The sequence below is a fragment of the Talpa occidentalis genome, unplaced genomic scaffold (assembly GCF_014898055.3).
Source record: "Talpa occidentalis isolate TD23 unplaced genomic scaffold, MPIMG_talOcc4v2.1 talOcc4.2, whole genome shotgun sequence".
NCBI lineage: Eukaryota > Metazoa > Chordata > Mammalia > Eulipotyphla > Talpidae > Talpa > Talpa occidentalis.
In genome coordinates, this window is record NW_023602073.1 from 26786250 (window position 1) to 26806986 (window position 20737).

General features: G+C 45.5%; 1 long non-coding RNA gene across 1 annotated transcript; it reads right to left on the reverse strand.

Annotated features, from left to right (window-relative positions):
- Positions 1-11446: 11446 nt before the first annotated feature.
- LOC129146322 (uncharacterized) lies at positions 11447-15084 on the reverse strand. The gene is made up of 3 exons (XR_008552887.1): positions 14946-15084; positions 14342-14441; positions 11447-11923 (listed from the first exon to the last, which is right to left on the reverse strand). It is a non-coding gene; the product is annotated as an uncharacterized LOC129146322 (long non-coding RNA).
- Between the last annotated feature and the right edge of the window lie 5653 nt (positions 15085-20737).

Here is a 20737-nt window from a genome sequence, read left to right on the forward strand (position 1 = left end):
TGACCCCAAGGCAATGATTTCCACACTCATTCCATCACAGAACATTATGAAAGAACACGTCTTACCCTGGCAAAATGCAGCTTTTGTTCTTTCAGAGCCTATCTGACTATGCAGACTTCTCTCTCTCCTGCTCTTTTTTCCTCAATTACCTTGCCATGTGCTAATGAAAGGGAACATTACTGAATGATTTGTCAGAGGATCCAAGAATCCCCCCACACTGAACCCCATCACCTGAATTCCATCAATAGTTTTTCAATTTTTAGCTTGAACTAATTTGTCAGTCCAAATGAGCACATTTTACCCTTTTTCAATTTTTACAATATTTATTGTTTTAATCAACAAGTTTAATCTAGTTATACGTAAAAATAAAAAAAAAACAGTGAAAATAATAAGGCACTGATTCAAAGCCCAGACCCTTCCAGCCTCAAATACAAGAGGTCTGGGGTCTCCCTCCGGGTGCAAGGGGTTAAGCATGTAATCAACATAAAAAGCTTACAAGCAATATAAATACATAGGCTAAGAGTGAAACTAAGAGTATGCTAAGGTGTCTGTGAGCGCCGTGAGTGCATGGGGCTGCCTCCACATCCTGAATGTTAAAGATGATAAAAACAGATGGTGCCTGAGCCTGAACCTGATAAGGATGCATAAAAGGAGTGGATTCATGAAGCAGTCTCCGAGCAGTCCCAAACCTGGCTCTGAGCTAAGGACTTTCCAGAAGCTCCTCTTCTGAGTCCAGCTTGCTGCTCCTCTTTGGACTCAGACTGATCTCCAGCCAGAACCTCTCCTCATTCCTCAGTTTGGCACACCATGAACCAAGCCTCACTCCCCGGTTCTTCCTCCCACAAACCGGCAGCCTGCTCTCTGACAGCAGCACATGCTGCAGACCGGCTCAACATCCTAGGCACCATCTGGACTTCGGGCCCTCAAGCCTAGAGACTTCCACGGCCGGAGGACTTTCCCCTGGGTGGAAGGCCCAGCTAAGACACGTCGTGGCTACTGTCTTCAGTCAGAGCTACTCTGGGAACTTCGGGTTGCCTTGCCTATGTGAATGTGTGTGTATGTGAACAATACAGTAATAAAATTCTCTTTGAGAGCCAACTTCTGACTGAAGCCAATTAATCCCACTCGTGATAAGTCTCAGCACTATCAAGCTACTGGCAGCCACTGTGGTACAGGTTCCATCCCCAGCCTGGGAGCTGGCCCACATGGTGCAGCAGACCTCTCCTGTCTCGCCTGCTGCTCCCCTCAGAAGAGTTTCACTGCATCTCTGGCCTACAACCCCAGTCTTGTATGCATAAATAAATAAAAATTTTACAAAATAAATACAAGAGGACTGAAAGTTGTGCATAACTATGGGAAGAAAAAGACAAAATTTTGAATGGAGCAATGACATTCCATAAAACAAAATTTGAAATAACTGATAAAACCTTCCTGTGATTATTTCATTGCCTTTGCAAAAAGAAATATAGAACATAATAGAATGAAAATCCTGTATTCCAAGTCAACTTGTCACAGATCAATATAAATCTAGTGTCCTGCCTAACAGAACACTTTTATTTTCTGTCTCATCCTACAAGTGAAAACATGGTTATTTCAGCAGAGGTTCCATCATTGACAGGAAAGCCGGCAGTATCAAGATTTTTATCTATTCACTTGTGGTAGTTCAGCAGTGGTTTTGTTGTAGAGCAACCCCGATACAAAACGGGGTGCCTGACTGTGGGTCCTCACCCGCGCGCTTAAAAGGACTTATCAATGCTCTACTGCAGGCACACGTGAAAGGTTAATAAAAGGTTTATTTACAAAGGGAAGGGGAAATGAGGAAATGTACAGCTCTGGGAGAAAAGTGGGAGACAAAGTTTTAAATGAGTCCTACCCGATCCGCCGATTAGGAATCCCAAAATGGCGCTCTCAGAGTTGGCCGCCAGCCAGGAGCGGTGAAGCCAGGAGGCGAGCGATCGCGAGCCAGAGAGAGCCCAAGGCCCACGTGTTTGGTTTTTTATATCCAACCTGGCTGCCCAACTCCACCCTCAGGTCCCAGCCATCCTCCCTTGGTGGTGATGGGATTTGTCTTTCCCAGAGTCTTGATGGCTTTAGTCTGGAGTGGGGGTGGAGTCCACAAAGTTAATCCTGTATGGGATTAACTCAGGACATCACTTCCCCCTAACAATTCCCCCCTTTCACTTTTTGCCACCATTTCCATGGTGATGAAGATCAAACATATGGATGCTGGGATACAGTCTCAGATGAAAGTTTTCCAGGGTTCCAGTCTGAAAGAAAACGAATCCCTCCAGGTATTGTCCATTGTGGAAAGCAAAAGTCCTCCATTCCTGGAAAAACAGTTCATCAGTCCCAGCCGAAAGAAAACATCTGGAGGCATTAGCCAGAACAAGACAGCAGATATGTCAAAATCACAGGAAAAAAATGTTAAAATGGTTCAACTTATGCAAAAATGAATTCTCTCAACCTTGATCCCAAACTTTAACAGCATAGCAAAACTTTGCAAATTAAGTCTACTTTTAAACCATTTGCCTATTTTTGCATAAAATCACAGGGCAGAATAACTAAGCAGCAATTTTAGCTGGCTTTGTTGAAATACTCCATATAGGATCAGAGCAAACCATTGGCATCCGGTCGATGTAGGCTTCAGGTACAAAGTTAGTCTCATCAGACTCCACCTGGGCTTTCCTCTTCTCGAGGGTACCAGGGCATTTTCGTTGGCCGGGTTGTCCAGTCCTGCCAATGGAGGCAAGCTTCCTCACCTTCTTTGGAGGTCTCTGGAACCCTACAAACAAGGCAAACAGGTTCTCCTCTTCTTGGTTCAGCTCTGTTTCAACTTTCTGGAAGAGCTCCACACAAAGCCACACTATGAAACTTATGTCCAAATTTTTTCAGTTTAAACAAAATCCCTATGGAAGTTATGCAAAAACAGACTCTGAGATAAGTAGTAAAAGATTACTACCGCTATTTTTATGCTGTGTTGGTATCAAGGGGAGAGAAAATGCAAACACAAGTTAGCTTTGTTGGGAAAAAAAAATTACAACCTTGCTGCAGATCCTGGTCACCAAAACAAGAAAACTTTGTGGATTTAGAACAAAATGCAAAAAATCATGAGTATTATGTCAAGGAAAACTTAGTAAATATGAGGTGTATTTCCAAGTCTATTCAGTCCTTAGTAGAAAAGTTTTACTCTCAACAGTTCCATCAATAGGAATCTGTTGAGACCTTTTCTCCCTATATTTTCAGAAACAATTCCTGTAGATATTAAACAATTGAAGTATACAATATTACAAGGTGACAATCATCATTGACAATTTACATCCATATCAGGTCAAGGTGTTATTACCCGTTTTCCCAAGTGACAATGCTTCCCTTCTAGTTTTACTCTACTAGGTGAGCCAAATAGAACAAATTCATCTAATGCCTTTCCCAGGAGGAAAGGGAGAAACTTTGTGGAGTGTCTCAGGAGCTCTACTGAGGTTCCACAAAATTTCCTTGCATCAGCCAAATGACAGGCTATCAAATTTGTACTTGAATTTAGATTTCTGGGAAGCTTTGCCATAAATATCAGAAAAATAACAGAAACAACAATGTTCAATCTCTATGAAGGCACCGGCTTAGTTCAGTAGCACAATGTTGACAATGAAACCATAACCTTTAGTTTTTCTCATAACTGGAGACTCTTTTTTGCAATGTCTATGGGCACCATGTATACCAATTTGTCAATCACTGGAGGTCAAGACAAGGACACAAGGAAAGGACATACAGACATACAACATATAGACACAAAGAGCTCTTTAGTTACCATTTATCACGCGTGGGATATCTCATGCAACTGCAGTTTCACTCATTGGCCAAAGTAACAAAAAGAAAGCAGAGAAAAAAATCTCAAAGGTAAAAAAAAGCAAAAAGTTAAAAAAAAATAACAAAATCAAAATCAAGATTGAAAACCTTTCTGTGTAAATAAAAATAGTGGCAGCATATGCATGATCCTAGATGTTATTTCACGTCTCCTAAACTTTGAAAGGAAGAAGATTGGTTAGAGCATGTTAGTTTTCTCAGGGTTTCTTCAGGAAAAAAAAATGAGTCCTTGGGTATCCTGTAACAATAACTGGAAAAGAAGTCAGTAACATTCAAGTTTTTGTCTGTTTCTTAAATATCTCAAGTCCTCAATGGGTTCACAAGACCAATGGGACTTCGTCTCTGGGTCAGTTCCTCCTGGGGCTTTCTTAACTCTGGAATGATGTACCCAGGGTTTTATGCCTGCAAGTTTCAGAGAAGTATGTGTGCTCAACAAGACATCATAGGGACCAGTCCATTTTTCTGACAGCTGGTTTTGAGCATCCCCGCTCTGCCAAGTCTTCAGTAAGATCTGATCTCCAGGTTTGAAGGGATGCAATGGTTGATCAGGAGGCATAGAGATCCTTGAGGTTGCAAAGTTATGAATTACTGCCAGAACCTCCTGGATGTGTTTCACATATTGCGTGATCCGGGAATCTTGTGTTATTTCCGGACTGGCTTTCAGAACTGAGGCCTGAAAAGGTCTTCCAAACACAATCTCAAAGGGGCTTAATTGTAGCCCACTTCTACGTGCCACTCTTATGCGAAGTTGTGTTTCTTGGCACAGTTTTGCCAAGGTTTTCTTCAAGGTGTGGTTCATCTTTTCTGTTTGCCCGGAAGACTGCGGTCTCCATGCAGCATGCAATTTCCAGTTTATCTGTAACGCACTGCTTACTGCATGGGTGACGTCAGAGACAAATGCCGGCCCATTATCACTCTGGATAGAGTCCGGCAACCCAAAGCGAGGGATTATCTCTTTCAGTAGCTGTTTGGCAACCTCGGAAGCTTTTTCCGTCTTTGTGGGAAATGCTTCCACCCATCCCGAGAACGTGTCGACAAAAACCAAGAGGTATTTGAAATTGCCTGTTGTTCTAGGCATTTGTGTGAAGTCCACCTGCCAGTCCTCAAAAGGACACTTGCCCCGATATTGAACCCCAATGGCTTTAGGGTGGGAGTCAGTCTTGGGGTTATTCCTGGCACATAATTCACAACCTCTGGTGATCCGTTGTGCTATTTGGTGTAAATACGGGCCCTTCAAATATGGGCACACTGTTTCTAATAAGGCATCTCTCCCATAGTGAGATCCCTCGTGAAGATGTTTTAGCACTGGATATACCAGGGCCTCCGGGAGGAGTATCATCCTCCAATGCACGGGTCAGAGAGTTCCAAGGCACGGGTCAGGGCTATTAATTCAGCTTTTTGCGCTGATGTACCTGCCGGAAGAGCCTTGGCCTCCACGGTGTTCTGGAGCGTCATCACTGCATATCCAGCACATCGACAGCCTTGGTCCATGAAGCTGCTGCCATCTGTAAATAGCTCCTACTCTGGGTCTGGCAGAGGCTGGTCAGTTAGATCTGGTCGGCTGGCATACACTGTGTCTATGGTTTCTAAACAATTGTGGATTAAAGTGTCATCCTCAGGTCCATCTGCATTGCTTGGAAGCAGTGTGGCGGGATACAGGGAGTTAGAAACCTGCAGCTTCACATTAGGATTGTCCAACAGAGCTGCTTGATATTTTCCCATTCGCCCGGCAGTCAACCAAAGTCCACCCTTCTGCTCCAGCAGTGTCAAGACCTGATGTGGCACACACACAGTGATGGGCTGACCCAATGTAAACTTCTCCGCCTCGTGTAGGAGGTCACAAGTGGCAGCTACAGCACGCAAACATGGAGGCCATCCCTTAGTGGTGTGGTCCAACTGTTTGGAGAGATATGCAACGGGCTGCATTTCTGGTCCCAACAATTGGATTAGTACTCCAAGGCCAACACCCTGTCTCTCATGTACATAAAGTTTGAATGGCTTCCTAAGATCTGGAACACCTAATGCTGGTGCTGAAATCAACTTTACTTTTATTTCTTCAAAGGCCTTTTGACATTCTGAGGTCCAAGACAAAGGTTCAGAATCCAGGCCTTTGAGAGCATCATACAAGGGTTTTGCTATTAATCCAAAGTTAGGAATCCAAATCCTGCAAAACCCAGCCATACCCAAAAATCCACGCAACTGTCACCGGTTGCTGGGGACTTTAAGGGCTGAAATTACTTGTTTCCTTTCTGTCATCAAGCTCCGTCTGCCTTTCCTAATTTCAAACCCCAAATACGTCACTGTTTGTTTACAGATCTGTGCCTTTTGGGGTGACACCTTATAGCCACATTCTGCCAGGTGGTTCAGTACCACTATGGTATTTTCCAGACAAGATTTGTAGTCTGGACTTGCAATCAATAAATCATCTACGTATTGCAACAAGATGCCCTGGTTTAATTGAACCTTCCTGAGATCCGTGGCCAGTATTTCCCCAAAAATAGTTGGGGAGTTCTTAAACCCCTGTGGAAGCACAGTCCAGCAATACTGGAGAGTGCTCTTGGACTTAGGGTCTTGCCACTCGAAGGCAAAAAGCGGTTGATCCTGGACATCTATTGGGATACAGAAAAAGGCATCCTTCAGGTCTAATACCGAAAACCACCCAAAGTCACCAGGTATGGCAGTTAATAAAGTGTAGGGATTAGGCACAGTGGGATGTAAATCCCGAACAATGTCATTAATGGCCCTTAAATCTTGGACAAAACGGTACTCGCCTGTATGGGGTTTCTTCACTGGCAGAATCGGAGTGTTTTACGGTGAGCGACAGGGCCGAATGAGTCCAGATTGAAGGAACCTTTTTAATACTGGCTCAATTCCCCTCAAGGCTTCCTCATTTAAGGGGTATTGCTTCCTCCTCGGGGTTCTGCTCCCCTCTATCACTTCTATTTTTACAGGCTCAGCATTTTTCGCACGTCCTGGGGTTCCATCAGCCCATACCCATTTACTTACTCTTTCAACAATTTCTGGAGGTAAAATTTCACCTTTCGGTGGAACATCTTGAGTAAGTAACATCTGGAACCGCAGAGCATGCTTTGGAGGCATCTGTAGGTGAAGCCTCTGATGTTTTGGTGAGAATATAATTCGTGCATTGAGCTTACTTAAAAGGTCACGACCAAGGAGAGGGATTGGACACTCTTCCATGTATAGGAAGCTGTGCTGGAGCTGTGTGGTGCCTAGCCGGCACTCCAAAGGTTGCAGGAAGGGTGTCTGTTGTGACTTCCCTGTAACTCCAATGACTGCTGCAGTCTTTTTGCTCATTTTAGTTAATTTCGAATTCAAAACTGAGTATGTTGCTCCAGTGTCCACCAAGAAATCAATCAGACGATCCCCCACAGCGAGGGTTACCCGGGGCTCTGAGGGGGTTATTCTAATGGGCTTCTCTAGATCTAGTGGAGCCCCCGGGCACCCCTATTCTGCATCTGAACTTTCTCCATGAACTATCATCTGTCTCCTCTCCTCTGCACTTGGTTCTAGATTCCTTCTACTCTGTCTGTATTCCCTCCTATCTTCACCTGAGGCTCTACCCTGTGCTGTCATTTGTCTCCTGTCCTCTGTACTGGGCTCTCGATTCCTTCTCTGTCTGTATTCCCTGTCATCATCTGAGCCTCCACTCTGTGCTAACATTTGTCTTCTTTCCTCTCTCCTTGGTTCCTGGTTCTGTGTGCTCCTTCTATATTCCCTCCTGTAACCCCTACGTGAATCATCATGTCTTGGGGTTCTCTGTCTTCTATCCTGCCTTCTATAATTATTGCGTCTGCCGCTTCCCTGTAACCTGGGACAACTGTACTTCCAATGTCCCTCTTCCCTACAGAAAGCACACTGATTTCTTCCTAGGGGTTCACGTCTCTGTCCATTATTGTTTCCCTGAAACCTTGTTCTGTGTTCTCTTTGTACAAAAACAGTCGCAGGTTTCGGTCTCCTGTCCTCTCTATTATTATAAACCCTGAATGCCAGGTCCACTACCTGGGATGGACTCATCTCAGTGACGCCGTCCACCTTAGCTAACTTTTTCTTTATGTCTGGGGCACTATGGGTAATGAAAGCCATAGTGATCAGACGAGCATTTTCTGGGGCATCTGGGTTTATATCCGTGTGGTTAGTGTAAGTTTGAATAATCCTCTCAAGGAACTCTGACGGATCCTCATTAGCTCCTTGCTCGAGTTGCAATATTTTGTTAAAGTTTTTTGTTTGGGGATCCCCTGCTTCAGTCCTACCAATAAGCATTTTTTTATACAGATCCAACATCGTTGTTCCTCCATTGTTAGGGTCCCATCCAGGATCTCTCTCTGGGACAACAACCTCCGGCTCTGGGGACTGCCTATCCTGTTGGTGGAGATGGTCAGCCTCCTCCCTGGCTTTTCTGAATACCATCCTCTGCTCATCCAGCTTTAATAAAGTATGCAGCATGGACTGTATATCTGCCCAGTTAGGGCGGTGGGAGACAAAGATAGAGGCAAACAAGTTCGCCATCCTCTGAGGAGCCTGCCGGTACGAGGGAACAGAGCTCCTCCAATTTAGGAGGTCCGCAGTACTGAACGGATGGTGCGACCAAAAGTACCCAGCAGGTTTCCCATGTTCATTTAAGCCACCCATTGGCATCTGGCGAAGGGGAAACTGCCCTGCCTCAGGTTGATCCTTCCTGCCAAAATGGGTGCCGAGTCTAGTGTGGGGAGGAGACGCCATTTTAGTGTCCTCCCCAGAGGGCAGTGGAGGCTGTGCAGCCTCAGGGGTCTGCACAGGAGGGGCTTTGTCATGTGGAAGAGGATTTTGTCCTGGTGTATTTAAAGTATTTAAAATATGATGCTCCTCCTCTTCTAACTCTGCTCGCTGGCTGTCCTCATGGAAAGGGGAAGGTCTATCCTTTCTCTGCACCATTAGCCTAGCCTTCGCCTCCGCCATATCTAATTTATGGAGGGCGGCCTGCATCTGGTCCTGCATACCTTTAAAAGCTGACTCAAAAGTCCGATTTTGTTGTTGCACTTGATACATCATGCTTTGATAAGCTGACTCAAAAACGTTACGATTTTCATCCCTTATACTCTTAATCGTTAAATCAAAAACCTGATTTTGTTGTTGTATGGCCACGTTAAAAGCCTGAATTTGTTGTTGCATGGCTATGTTAAGAGCCTGAATGTGTTGTTGCACATTCTCAGTATGTGAAGTAGAACTTCTACCTCTCACAGAAACAAGAATGTAGCAAATTGCGCTTACACATATTACCAAAAACCCACCCAGAAGCACAGTCTGTAAAGGGATGGCTTGTAAACCACCCATGTATGTACACAATAGTAAAATCACATGCCATACACCAGGCTTCATCAAATTATTTACATTAATGAAACTGGTGGTGATATTTAATGGAAGAAGACTACTCAAATTCAAGGCCGGAAGGAAACTGAAAGAACTCAGGCTAGGGATGAAACTGTATAGGCTCATGGTTGAGGCCATATTTGAGTCAAAACGCACCCACAAGGGCTGTACGCACAGGGAAAAAACAGACTTTTCAGGACTAGAGACAAATATTATACTGCTAGTCCTGCAGAACTAGTGCGCTTATGGTGACCAACGCAAGGAATGTTACTTTGGGCTGGTCAACCGCGGGTGTAACTTGGAAACCACGCTGGGCACCAAACTGTTGTAGAGCAACCCCGATACAAAACGGGGTGCCTGACTGTGGGTCCTCACCCGCGCGCTTAAAAGGACTTATCAATGCTCTACTGCAGGCACACGTGAAAGGTTAATAAAAGGTTTATTTACAAAGGGAAGGGGAAATGAGGAAATGTACAGCTCTGGGAGAAAAGTGGGAGACAAAGTTTTAAATGAGTCCTACCCGATCCGCCGATTAGGAATCCCAAAATGGCGCTCTCAGAGTTGGCCGCCAGCCAGGAGCGGTGAAGCCAGGAGGCGAGCGATCGCGAGCCAGAGAGAGCCCAAGGCCCACGTGTTTGGTTTTTTATATCCAACCTGGCTGCCCAACTCCACCCTCAGGTCCCAGCCATCCTCCCTTGGTGGTGATGGGATTTGTCTTTCCCAGAGTCTTGATGGCTTTAGTCTGGAGTGGGGGTGGAGTCCACAAAGTTAATCCTGTATGGGATTAACTCAGGACATCACTTCCCCCTAACAGTTTTGATACCGGAATTGTCAGGCCTAGTCTCCCAGCCAGGAATAGATCCCAGGCTGCAGGGGCAGCGCTGAGTCTCAGCCACTAGACCACCATGGGTTGGTGTCTAACGAAGCCGCAGCAGGAACTTTGCAGACTCTCAGGCAAGCAAGCGAGAAGAGGCAGGTTTGTTTAGAGAAAGAAAAAGTTTATTAAGGAGAAAAGGAACAGAAATAAAGTGGGACTCCCAGGCCAGGAAACCAGGCCAGGGAGGGGCAAGGAAGCCCAAGTGGAGTCGTGTCTCAGGGAATATATACCTTCTTTCCCCTAATTATTCTAAAGCTCCACCAGTCTCTTTGTGATTGGTTAGTTCTTGGCTGTCTCACTTAATTTGCTACTTAGCAGGGGATCTTCACATTCCTTATCTGACAGGTTTGTCTTTCCCCATTTGTTGTATCTTTATCTTTATGGCCCAGTCCTCCAGATGGACATCCCTGCATTGAAGTTAAACAGCTGCCCTTCTAATTTGTCCATAAATTAAACCACTCTCCATTTCCCCAATCTCTGCCTCCCTTTATCACTTGAAGGAAACCAAGGCCAGCATTAACAATGTTGTCCTTGATCCTGGGATGTTTGTTTTTCCAGGTGGAATTAGTTACATTCCTCTTGCTGCCCTTATCTCTGAAGCCTTCCTCAACTCTCCAAGGCCCCCTCCTGCAGTGTCCCTAAAACTGCCTAATTACCCTAACTTGCCCTGTGTCTCAGTTTTATTTCTGGGTGCTGCATCTCCCCCCGCAGTGATCTTTAGGAATGGCTTTCGCCACGGTCCCTAGATCCGGCTGGGCAACCAGCGCGCGATGGGAGAACAGCCTGAAGCAGAGGAAGTTCAGTGGAAGTTCCCTGAAAAGGCAGAAACTTATCAAAAGATAACGACCACCAAGAACCACTACAAGAATGCTAAAAATCTTATCCCTCTTCCTAGAACTACAAACTTTAATCCCTTATTTGTCTTTCTAAACTTCCTTCTTTCTTCTATAATGGTCATTGCTTGTTATGTAGATCACCTCCCTGATAGTGATAGACTGAGCCCATGAGCAAGCTAATTTCTTTGATATTCATTCCTGTGCTTTTGGAAAACATACATATACTGGTTACAAACTCAAAGAAAATTACACTCAGATTTTCACTCTTGAAGTGTGTCTGTTTGTCATTTCTTTTGCCGACTCCGTGACCACCCTGCACGCTTCTCTCAACCCTGAGGTGGCCTCATCGTCTACTGCTGTGCTGGTCTGCGGCATCTGGGTAAACTTGTAAACCATACAAGTGTTACAGGACAGAGAGAGGGGCAGCCCAAACCCTGCAAACCTGCCTATTCTATATAGGGTTCTGCCATCCACCACATTAACACAAAACATGAGACTTTAATGGGAAGGAACTTTAATACAATTAGGAAACAATACAGGAAAGGCAAAGAATCTGGTTTCTAAATCAAGCACCCAAAGTTACCTGTTCCCTCGTGGGTAAAACTCCATTCAAATGGGATTGGCCCAGAGTAAGGCCCCAAAGCCTGCCACAAGTCTAAAGCATCTTCCTGGGGGACCCACAGAAAAGGGTCAGAAACAACCAGACAAGCCCGGAAGGAAAAGAGCAAAATCAAAATCAAGATAAAAGCTGCCATTGTCACCTCCCTACGGGTCTCACCCACATCTGTGTCACCCCGTCCACGACCAAAAGACAAGCACAGTTTCTTCACGTGTCTCTAGGCTCCATGTGCCTCCTCCAGGTCTCCTTCTGGCTCCATCCTTCTTCCTTCCTCAGTCTCCTCTGCAGCTTCTTTTCTCCGCTCAGCTCCACCCTCCCTTGGGTGGGCCAGGAAACCTGGAACTGCCCCCTTTCCTGGGGACCACCCTGTTACACAAGGTCAGAAGTATCACAAATGAAGAGGGTGCAAAGAAAAGGAAGAAAGAAAGAAAAAAAAAACCACTGGGAATAGCAAGAGGCATTCAAGGAACCAAAGAATGCCAACAATATTTAACTCCCATTTTTTAAAAAGGGGATTTTATGTTTGGCTAAAACCGTACCCTTTAAATGAATTTTGTCCACTGTCAATGAAAGGAAGTCACTGACACAGAGCAGACTGCTATTGCTATGTCTATCAATGACCTTTATTGTTTGTGACATGGTGACTTTCAAGGTAGCAAAAATGGCAACAAATGTTCTAGTATCAACCCATTTGAGCAATGTTAAAATGGAACTGCACACAGGCCCAACAAAATGGATATCCTCACCAACATTTCCACCCCAGAAAATAACACCTTTTTAGACATTACAGAAAATAACACATACATTTTTTTAAAGATTTATTTATTTATACAAGCACTTGATACAGTCAGAAGTGCGGGAGGGTGAGAGAATTCACCAGAGCCAGAGCGGGGAGCAGAGCAGGCAGAAGGATCGAAGTACACTGCTGAGGGGAGCAGTGGGCGGCAGGAGAGGTCTGCGCGCCATGTGGGCCACTCCTCTGGTGGCCCGGGAGCAGCGGGGGATCGAACTGGTGCTGCAGAGGCTGCGGGCAGCTTCACAACCCAGTGCTCAACCGCAGCGCCACTGGGGAGGCCCAACACATACATTTTTTATTAACACTCTGTTTTATGAATGTTCCATAACTGGAAAAAAGTAACAAACCTAGATGGGACTTCCTATTTGTAAGCAATTTACAGATTCAGTGCAATTTCAATGGAATTTTCAATGGTGTTCTTCAACAAAATGGAACCAATACTGTTCAAATTCATATGGAATCACAAAACCTCGAGCAGCGAAAGTTGTGACTAAAAGGGAGGAACAATGGAGGTCTGACACTCCCAGACATTCAACAATATGACAAAGCTGTTATAATAAAAACTGTGTTGGGACAAAAACAGACACAGAGACCAATGGAATCAAAGTTAAGCCCAGAAATAAAAACACACACATATGGTGAGCTAACCTATGACAAAGGAGCAAAGAATATACATTGGAAAAATATCGCCTCTTCCATAAATGGTGCTGGGGAAACTGGATTGCAACATGCAAAAGAATGAACTAGACCACTATCTCACACAATACACAAACCAACTCAAGTGGATGAAAGACTTGCATGTGAAACCTGGCACCATCGAATATACAGAAGGAAACACAGGACAACGCTCAATGACATGATCCTCAGAAACATCTTTGAGGATTCTTCTCCAGAAGCAAGGAAAACCAGGGAGAATGTAAACAGTTGGGGCTACACTAAAAGACAATGATCAAAGCAAAGAGACACCCCGCTGAATGGGAGAAAATATCAGCACACCACATGACAGCTAAGGGACTGATATCAAAGATCTACCAAGAGCTTACACGACTCCACAAAAACAAAAAACCCAGTCCAAAAAAAATGGGCAGAAGTAAAAAGACACTTCTCCGAAGAAGAAATGCAAATGGCCAACAGGCATAGAAAAAATGTTCAGCATCACTAATATCAGGGAAATGCAAATCAAAACCACAATGAGGGACCACCTCACTCCAGTGAGAATGCTCCTCATTAAAAAAACAAAACAAAACTGGCAATAACAAATGCTGGAAAAGCAGAGGAGACAAAGGAGGCTCTGACGCTGCTGGTGGGAGCGCAAACTGGTCCAGCCACTATGGGCAGCTGTGTGGAGGTTGCTCAGAACACTTAAAACGGGTCTACACATGATCCAGAGTTCCACTCCTAGGAATCTACCCAAGGGACAAAAAAACAAAACAAAACAGGAAACCTGAACTCCTGTGCTTATTGCAGCACTGTTTACAGTAGCCATGACATGGAAACAACTCAAATGCCACAAAACAGATGAATGGATCAAAAAGTTGTGGTACAGTTACACCGCGGAGTATTGCTCAAAATCAAAAAAGACAAATTCACGCTGTTTGTGGTGATACGGATGGAGCTGGAAGGGATGATGCTAGCCACAGTAAGGCAGGAGAAAGAGAAATATTAGGTGGTTTCTTACGTAGGAAATATAGAGAAACTGAACAAAAGGTAGAGAAAAAGACAACCCCAGCAGGCTGACCAAGAGCTGAGCCCCCAGCGTGGAGGGGGGAGGGGCGGACAGAGGGGAGGGAAGAGCACAAGGGATTATGGGGATGGGTCACGGGTGCTATTCTGGGGGGAGCACTATGGGGACCACCCCTGAAGGGGGAATCCAATACCTAAAAAAAAATGAACAACGATGCAAGAAAAGAAAAAAAAGAGATGAGCTTGAGGAAAGGAAGACCCTAAGACAATATAAATAAATAAATGGTCCTAAAGGCGGGTCTCACCTGAACAATGCTGCAGGCACTGCCGAGGCATCCTCTCCTCACCAGTTGTTCTAGATCTCCAGGAATTTTCTCTGGTAAGTACAGCAGTTAAGCCTGCTGCCTGGGAATCATTAGAAAAAGGCTAATTTTAAAAAAGATTTATTTATTTATACAAGAACCGGGGTGCAGGCCAGATGCGCCAACCAGACCTCTAGCGCCTTCCCTCCCTGGGCCTCACCTGTCTGCTCCCCGCCGCCGGCTCCCAGGTCAAGGGCAGCGGCGCCCCTACGGGGTTCCTGAAGGACCAGGCTCACCCCAGTCCAACCTCACCCCGAGTCAGGGGCCAGCAGGGCCTGAACGAGCATGCATGTGCGGTAGTGCTAGGTGCAGCCAGTGCGCTGGGCAGGGCTGGGCGTGCAGGGGCTCCCAGAGGCAACTCCTCCCCCGCCCCTCGCAGGCCCTGGAGGGATGGCTCCCAAATAAACACTGAGATGCAGACAAATGCCTCCTCCTCGCCCAAAATACTGTGACCCTACATTATCCGCTAGTCATTAAAAGGGCAAACAAAGTGCCTTGAATTTCTGGGAAAGATTATTTTTTAAACCATTCTTAAAAATCCCCTTACCTGAAGCTGACATAAAAGCATGACTAAGGGCCACCCTGGTGGGGAAGGGGTTAAGCACCACACTGTGAAGCCATCCACAGCCTCTGGAGCCCCAGTTCCATCCCCAGCCAGGAAGGTGACCCACGGGGAGCCATAGACCTCTCCTGTCTCCCCGCTGCTCCCCTCAGCAGTGGATTCCAGTCAGTCCACCTGTTCTGTTCCCCGCGCTGTCTCTGGTGAACTCCCTTACCCCACCCACGCATCTCTGCCCTGCCCCTGAGCTCTTGTATTCATAAGTAAATAAATCTGCAAAAAATAAAATAAATAAAATAAAGCATAACACGTCTCCCGACTTACACATCCGGGAACGCCCTGGCGGAGGACCGATGTATTGACAAGGACCCAGAAGCTGATCAGTGGAAAGCCTTGTTGATAAGATTAGAACAATGGCTGGGGATTAGGGTGTGTCATGAAGTAGCTAAGAAGTGCCTGGAGGGCAGACTCACAATCCCTAATCTTCTACACCCTTCCCCTTTCTATCATCTCCATGCCTTTAATCTCCTTTTGCTCTCCCCCTCACAACCAATACCGTGGGTCAATAAAAGGGCCAGGATCTTACTCTTCAGCAATATCCTGCATTATGTAGCCTGCTCCAGGACTCCCATTTCTTTATCAGTGTGATGTTGCCTGATGCAACAAATGGCTCCCAAACAGGGACCCCATACCCTGCTTCTCAAGCCGGGAGACGGGAATTGGACATCCTCTCAAGTCTGGCCAAAAGGCTTCACAGACCCAGAGTCTGCAACGAAGCGGTAAGAAGGTGTTTTCAGTTGTGTCTTTCCTATCTTTTTCTTCCAAATGAGCCTGGTAAAAGGCCCACAGACAGAGTCTGTGATGTACTTTCTTCCAAATCAGCCAGGTAAAAGGCCCACAGAGCCGGACTCTGTGATGATAATAAACCTGGTGAAAGGCCCACAGACACTGAGTCTGTGATGTTAACTTTCTTCAGTGAGTTTTTCAGTTAAATCTTTACTCTCTCTCTTAGAAACATGAGTGATAATCTCACACCCCTTCAGATCAAAGATCTTAACCTCTCTTCTCCTGTTTACCCCATGCATGGATACAGTCAGAAGTGCGGGATGGTGAAAGAATTCACCAGAAACAAAGCGGGGACAATAGCAAGCAAAGGATCTTAAGTACAACTGCTGAGGGGAGCAGTGGGCGGCAGTAAGCTGCCGTCATGTGGGCCACTCCTCTGGGGCCTCGGGAGCAATGGGGGATTAAACTGGTGCTGCAGAGGCTGCGGGCAGCTTCACAACCCAGTGCTCAACCGCAGCGCCACTGGGGAGGCCCAACACATACATTTTTTATTAACACTCTGTTTTATGAATGTTCCATAACTGGAAAAAAGTAACAAACCTAGATGGGACTTCCTATTTGTAAGCAATTTACAGATTCAGTGCAATTTCAATGGAATTTTCAATGGTGTTCTTCAACAAAATGGAACCAATACTGTTCAAATTCATATGGAATCACAAAACCTCGAGCAGCGAAAGTTGTGACTAAAAGGGAGGAACAATGGAGGTCTGACACTCCCAGACATTCAACAATATGACAAAGCTGTTATAATAAAAACTGTGTTGGGACAAAAACAGACACAGAGACCAATGGAATCAAAGTTAAGCCCAGAAATAAAAACACACACATATGGTGAGCTAACCTATGACAAAGGAGCAAAGAATATACATTGGAAAAATATCGCCTCTTCCATAAATGGTGCTGGGGAAACTGGATTGCAACATGCAAAAGAATGAACTAGACCACTATCTCACACAATACACAAACCAACTCAAGTGGATGAAAGACTTGCATGTGAAACCTGGCACCATCGAATATACAGAAGGAAACACAGGACAACGCTCAATGACATGATCCTCAGAAAAACATCTTTGAGGATTCTTCTCCAGAAGCAAGGAAAACAGGGAGAATGTAAACAGTTGGGGCTACACTAAAAGACAATGATCAAAGCAAAGAGACACCCCGCTGAATGGGAGAAAATATCAGCACACCACATGACAGCTAAGGGACTGATATCAAAGATCTACCAGAGCTTACACGACTCCACAAAAACAAAAAACCCAGTCCAAAAAAAATGGGCAGAAGTAAAAAGACACTTCTCCGAAGAAGAAATGCAAATGGCCAACAGGCATAGAAAAAATGTTCAGCATCACTAATATCAGGGAAATGCAAATCAAAACCACAATGAGGGACCACCTCACTCCAGTGAGAATGCTCCTCATTAAAAAAACAAAACAAAACTGGCAATAACAAATGCTGGAAAAGCAGAGGAGACAAAGGAGGCTCTGACGCTGCTGGTGGGAGCGCAAACTGGTCCAGCCACTATGGGCAGCTGTGTGGAGGTTGCTCAGAACACTTAAAACGGGTCTACACATGATCCAGAGTTCCACTCCTAGGAATCTACCCAAGGGACAAAAAAACAAAACAAAACAGGAAACCTGAACTCCTGTGCTTATTGCAGCACTGTTTACAGTAGCCATGACATGGAAACAACTCAAATGCCACAAAACAGATGAATGGATCAAAAAGTTGTGGTACAGTTACACCGCGGAGTATTGCTCAAAATCAAAAAAGACAAATTCACGCTGTTTGTGGTGATACGGATGGAGCTGGAAGGGATGATGCTAGCCACAGTAAGGCAGGAGAAAGAGAAATATTAGGTGGTTTCTTACGTAGGAAATATAGAGAAACTGAACAAAAGGTAGAGAAAAAGACAACCCCAGCAGGCTGACCAAGAGCTGAGCCCCCAGCGTGGAGGGGGGAGGGGCGGACAGAGGGGAGGGAAGAGCACAAGGGATTATGGGGATGGGTCACGGGTGCTATTCTGGGGGGAGCACTATGGGGACCACCCCTGAAGGGGGAATCCAATACCTAAAAAAAAATGAACAACGATGCAAGAAAAGAAAAAAAAGAGATGAGCTTGAGGAAAGGGAAGACCCTAAGACAATATAAATAAATAAATGGTCCTAAAGGCGGGTCTCACCTGAACAATGCTGCAGGCACTGCCGAGGCATCCTCTCCTCACCAGTTGTTCTAGATCTCCAGGAATTTTCTCTGGTAAGTACAGCAGTTAAGCCTGCTGCCTGGGAATCATTAGAAAAAGGCTAATTTTAAAAAAGATTTATTTATTTATACAAGAACCGGGGTGCAGGCCAGATGCGCCAACCAGACCTCTAGCGCCTTCCCTCCCTGGGCCTCACCTGTCTGCTCCCCGCCGCCGGCTCCCCAGGTCAAGGGGCAGCGGCGCCCCTACGGGGTTCCTGAAGGACCAGGCTCACCCCAGTCCAACCTCACCCCGAGTCAGGGGCCAGCAGGGCCTGAACGAGCATGCATGTGCGGTAGTGCTAGGTGCAGCCAGTGCGCTGGGCAGGGCTGGGCGTGCAGGGGCTCCCAGAGGCAACTCCTCCCCCGCCCCTCGCAGGCCCTGGAGGGATGGCTCCCAAATAAACACTGAGATGCAGACAAATGCCTCCTCCTCGCCCAAAATACTGTGACCCTACATTATCCGCTAGTCATTAAAAGGGCAAACAAAGTGCCTTGAATTTCTGGGAAAGATTATTTTTTTAAACCATTCTTAAAAATCCCCTTACCTGAAGCTGACATAAAAGCATGACTAAGGGCCACCCTGGTGGGGAAGGGGTTAAGCACCACACTGTGAAGCCATCCACAGCCTCTGGAGCCCCAGTTCCATCCCCAGCCAGGAAGGTGACCCACGGGGAGCCATAGACCTCTCCTGTCTCCCCGCTGCTCCCCTCAGCAGTGGATTCCAGTCAGTCCACCTGTTCTGTTCCCCGCGCTGTCTCTGGTGAACTCCCTTACCCCACCCACGCATCTCTGCCCTGCCCCTGAGCTCTTGTATTCATAAGTAAATAAATCTGCAAAAAATAAAATAAAATAAAATAAAGCATAACACGTCTCCCGACTTACACATCCGGGAACGCCCTGGCGGAGGACCGATGTATTGACAAGGGACCCCAGAAGCTGATCAGTGGAAAGCCTTGTTGATAAGATTAGAACAATGGCTGGGGATTAGGGTGTGTCATGAAGTAGCTAAGAAGTGTCTGGAGGGCAGACTCACAATCCCTAATCTTCTACACCCTTCCCCTTTCTATCATCTCCATGCCTTTAATCTCCTTTTGCTCTTCCCCCTCACAACCAATACCGTGGGTCAATAAAAGGGCCAGGATCTTACTCTTCAGCAATATCCTGCATTATGTAGCCTGCTCCAGGACTCCCATTTCTTTATCAGTGTGATGTTGCCTGATGCAACAAATGGCTCCCAAACAGGGACCCCATACCCTGCTTCTCAAGCCGGGAGACGGGAATTGGACATCCTCTCAAGTCTGGCCAAAAGGCTTCACAGACCCAGAGTCTGCAACGAAGCGGTAAGAAGGTGTTTTCAGTTGTGTCTTTCCTATCTTTTTCTTCCAAATGAGCCTGGTAAAAGGCCCACAGACAGAGTCTGTGATGTTACTTTCTTCCAAATCAGCCAGGTAAAAGGCCCACAGAGCCGGACTCTGTGATGATAATAAACCTGGTGAAAGGCCCACAGACACTGAGTCTGTGATGTTAACTTTCTTCAGTGAGTTTTTCAGTTAAATCTTTACTCTCTCTCTTAGAAACATGAGTGATAATCTCACACCCCTTCAGATCAAAGATCTTAACCTCTCTTCTCCTGTTTTCCCCATGCATGGTCCATAAAAAATGTTCCATTATGTTAAAAATGTTTGGTCTCAATAAAATAAAGCAAAAACAATATAAAGCCAAAGGATTATTTCTTAAAAATACAAACTCTAAAATATTTTAGCATCTCAAACTTAGTAACAACTGCCTGTCTTTAAAATTTTGGTGACCGTGGGCCCTCAGTCTTAAGTAATGGTTAAAATTAAACACTTTATCTATATAAGGATTTTAACTTCTATCTCATTAAAAAATCTTGATAAATGGGGCCTTCCTGGTAATACAGGGGTTGAAGTCTCAACACTGTTGAGCTATCTCAGGCCAGTACAGCAAGGGTTAGATCCTGGCTGGGGATTTGGCCCACATTACACAGCCAGCCTCTCCTGTCTCAGCCGTCTTCTCCCCTCAACAGCATGTTTCGGTAGATTGTCTGTTCTCACCACTCTCAGGTTGGTCTTTTCAACCCCACACATCTGGCTTACACCCTAGTTCTTATGTATATAAATAGATAAAAAACCTTTAAAAATAAATAATTTGACTTCTTAAAATTAACACATGGCCAAAATTTTATTTTTATTTATTTTATTTTTTTTAAAGATTTATTTATTGATTGATTGATACAAGCACTGGGTACAGTCAGAAGCGTGGGAGGGTGAGAGAATTCACCAGAGCCAGAGCGGGGAGCAGAACAGGCAGATTGATGAAATACACTGCTGAGGGGAGCAGCGGGCAGCAGGAGAGGTCTGCACGCTTTGTGGGACCCTCCTTCTGTGGCTGGGGAGCAGCCAGGGATTGAACCTGCACCACAGAGGCTGCGGGCAGCTTTGCAACCCAGCACTCAACCGCTGGGCCACTGGGGAGGCCCTGGCCAAAATTTTAAATAAAAATCAAGAGATCTCTGTTTATCCTTGTCTCCTACCTCCGAGGATTAACTATAAATGGCACATATACAAAACCCCCAATTTTGATCGTGATCTAAATTTGGTAAACTAGTGTAAATTCAATGGTTTAATTTAAAAGATACAAGTCTTTAGGTTTTAAGATTGGGTATTAAT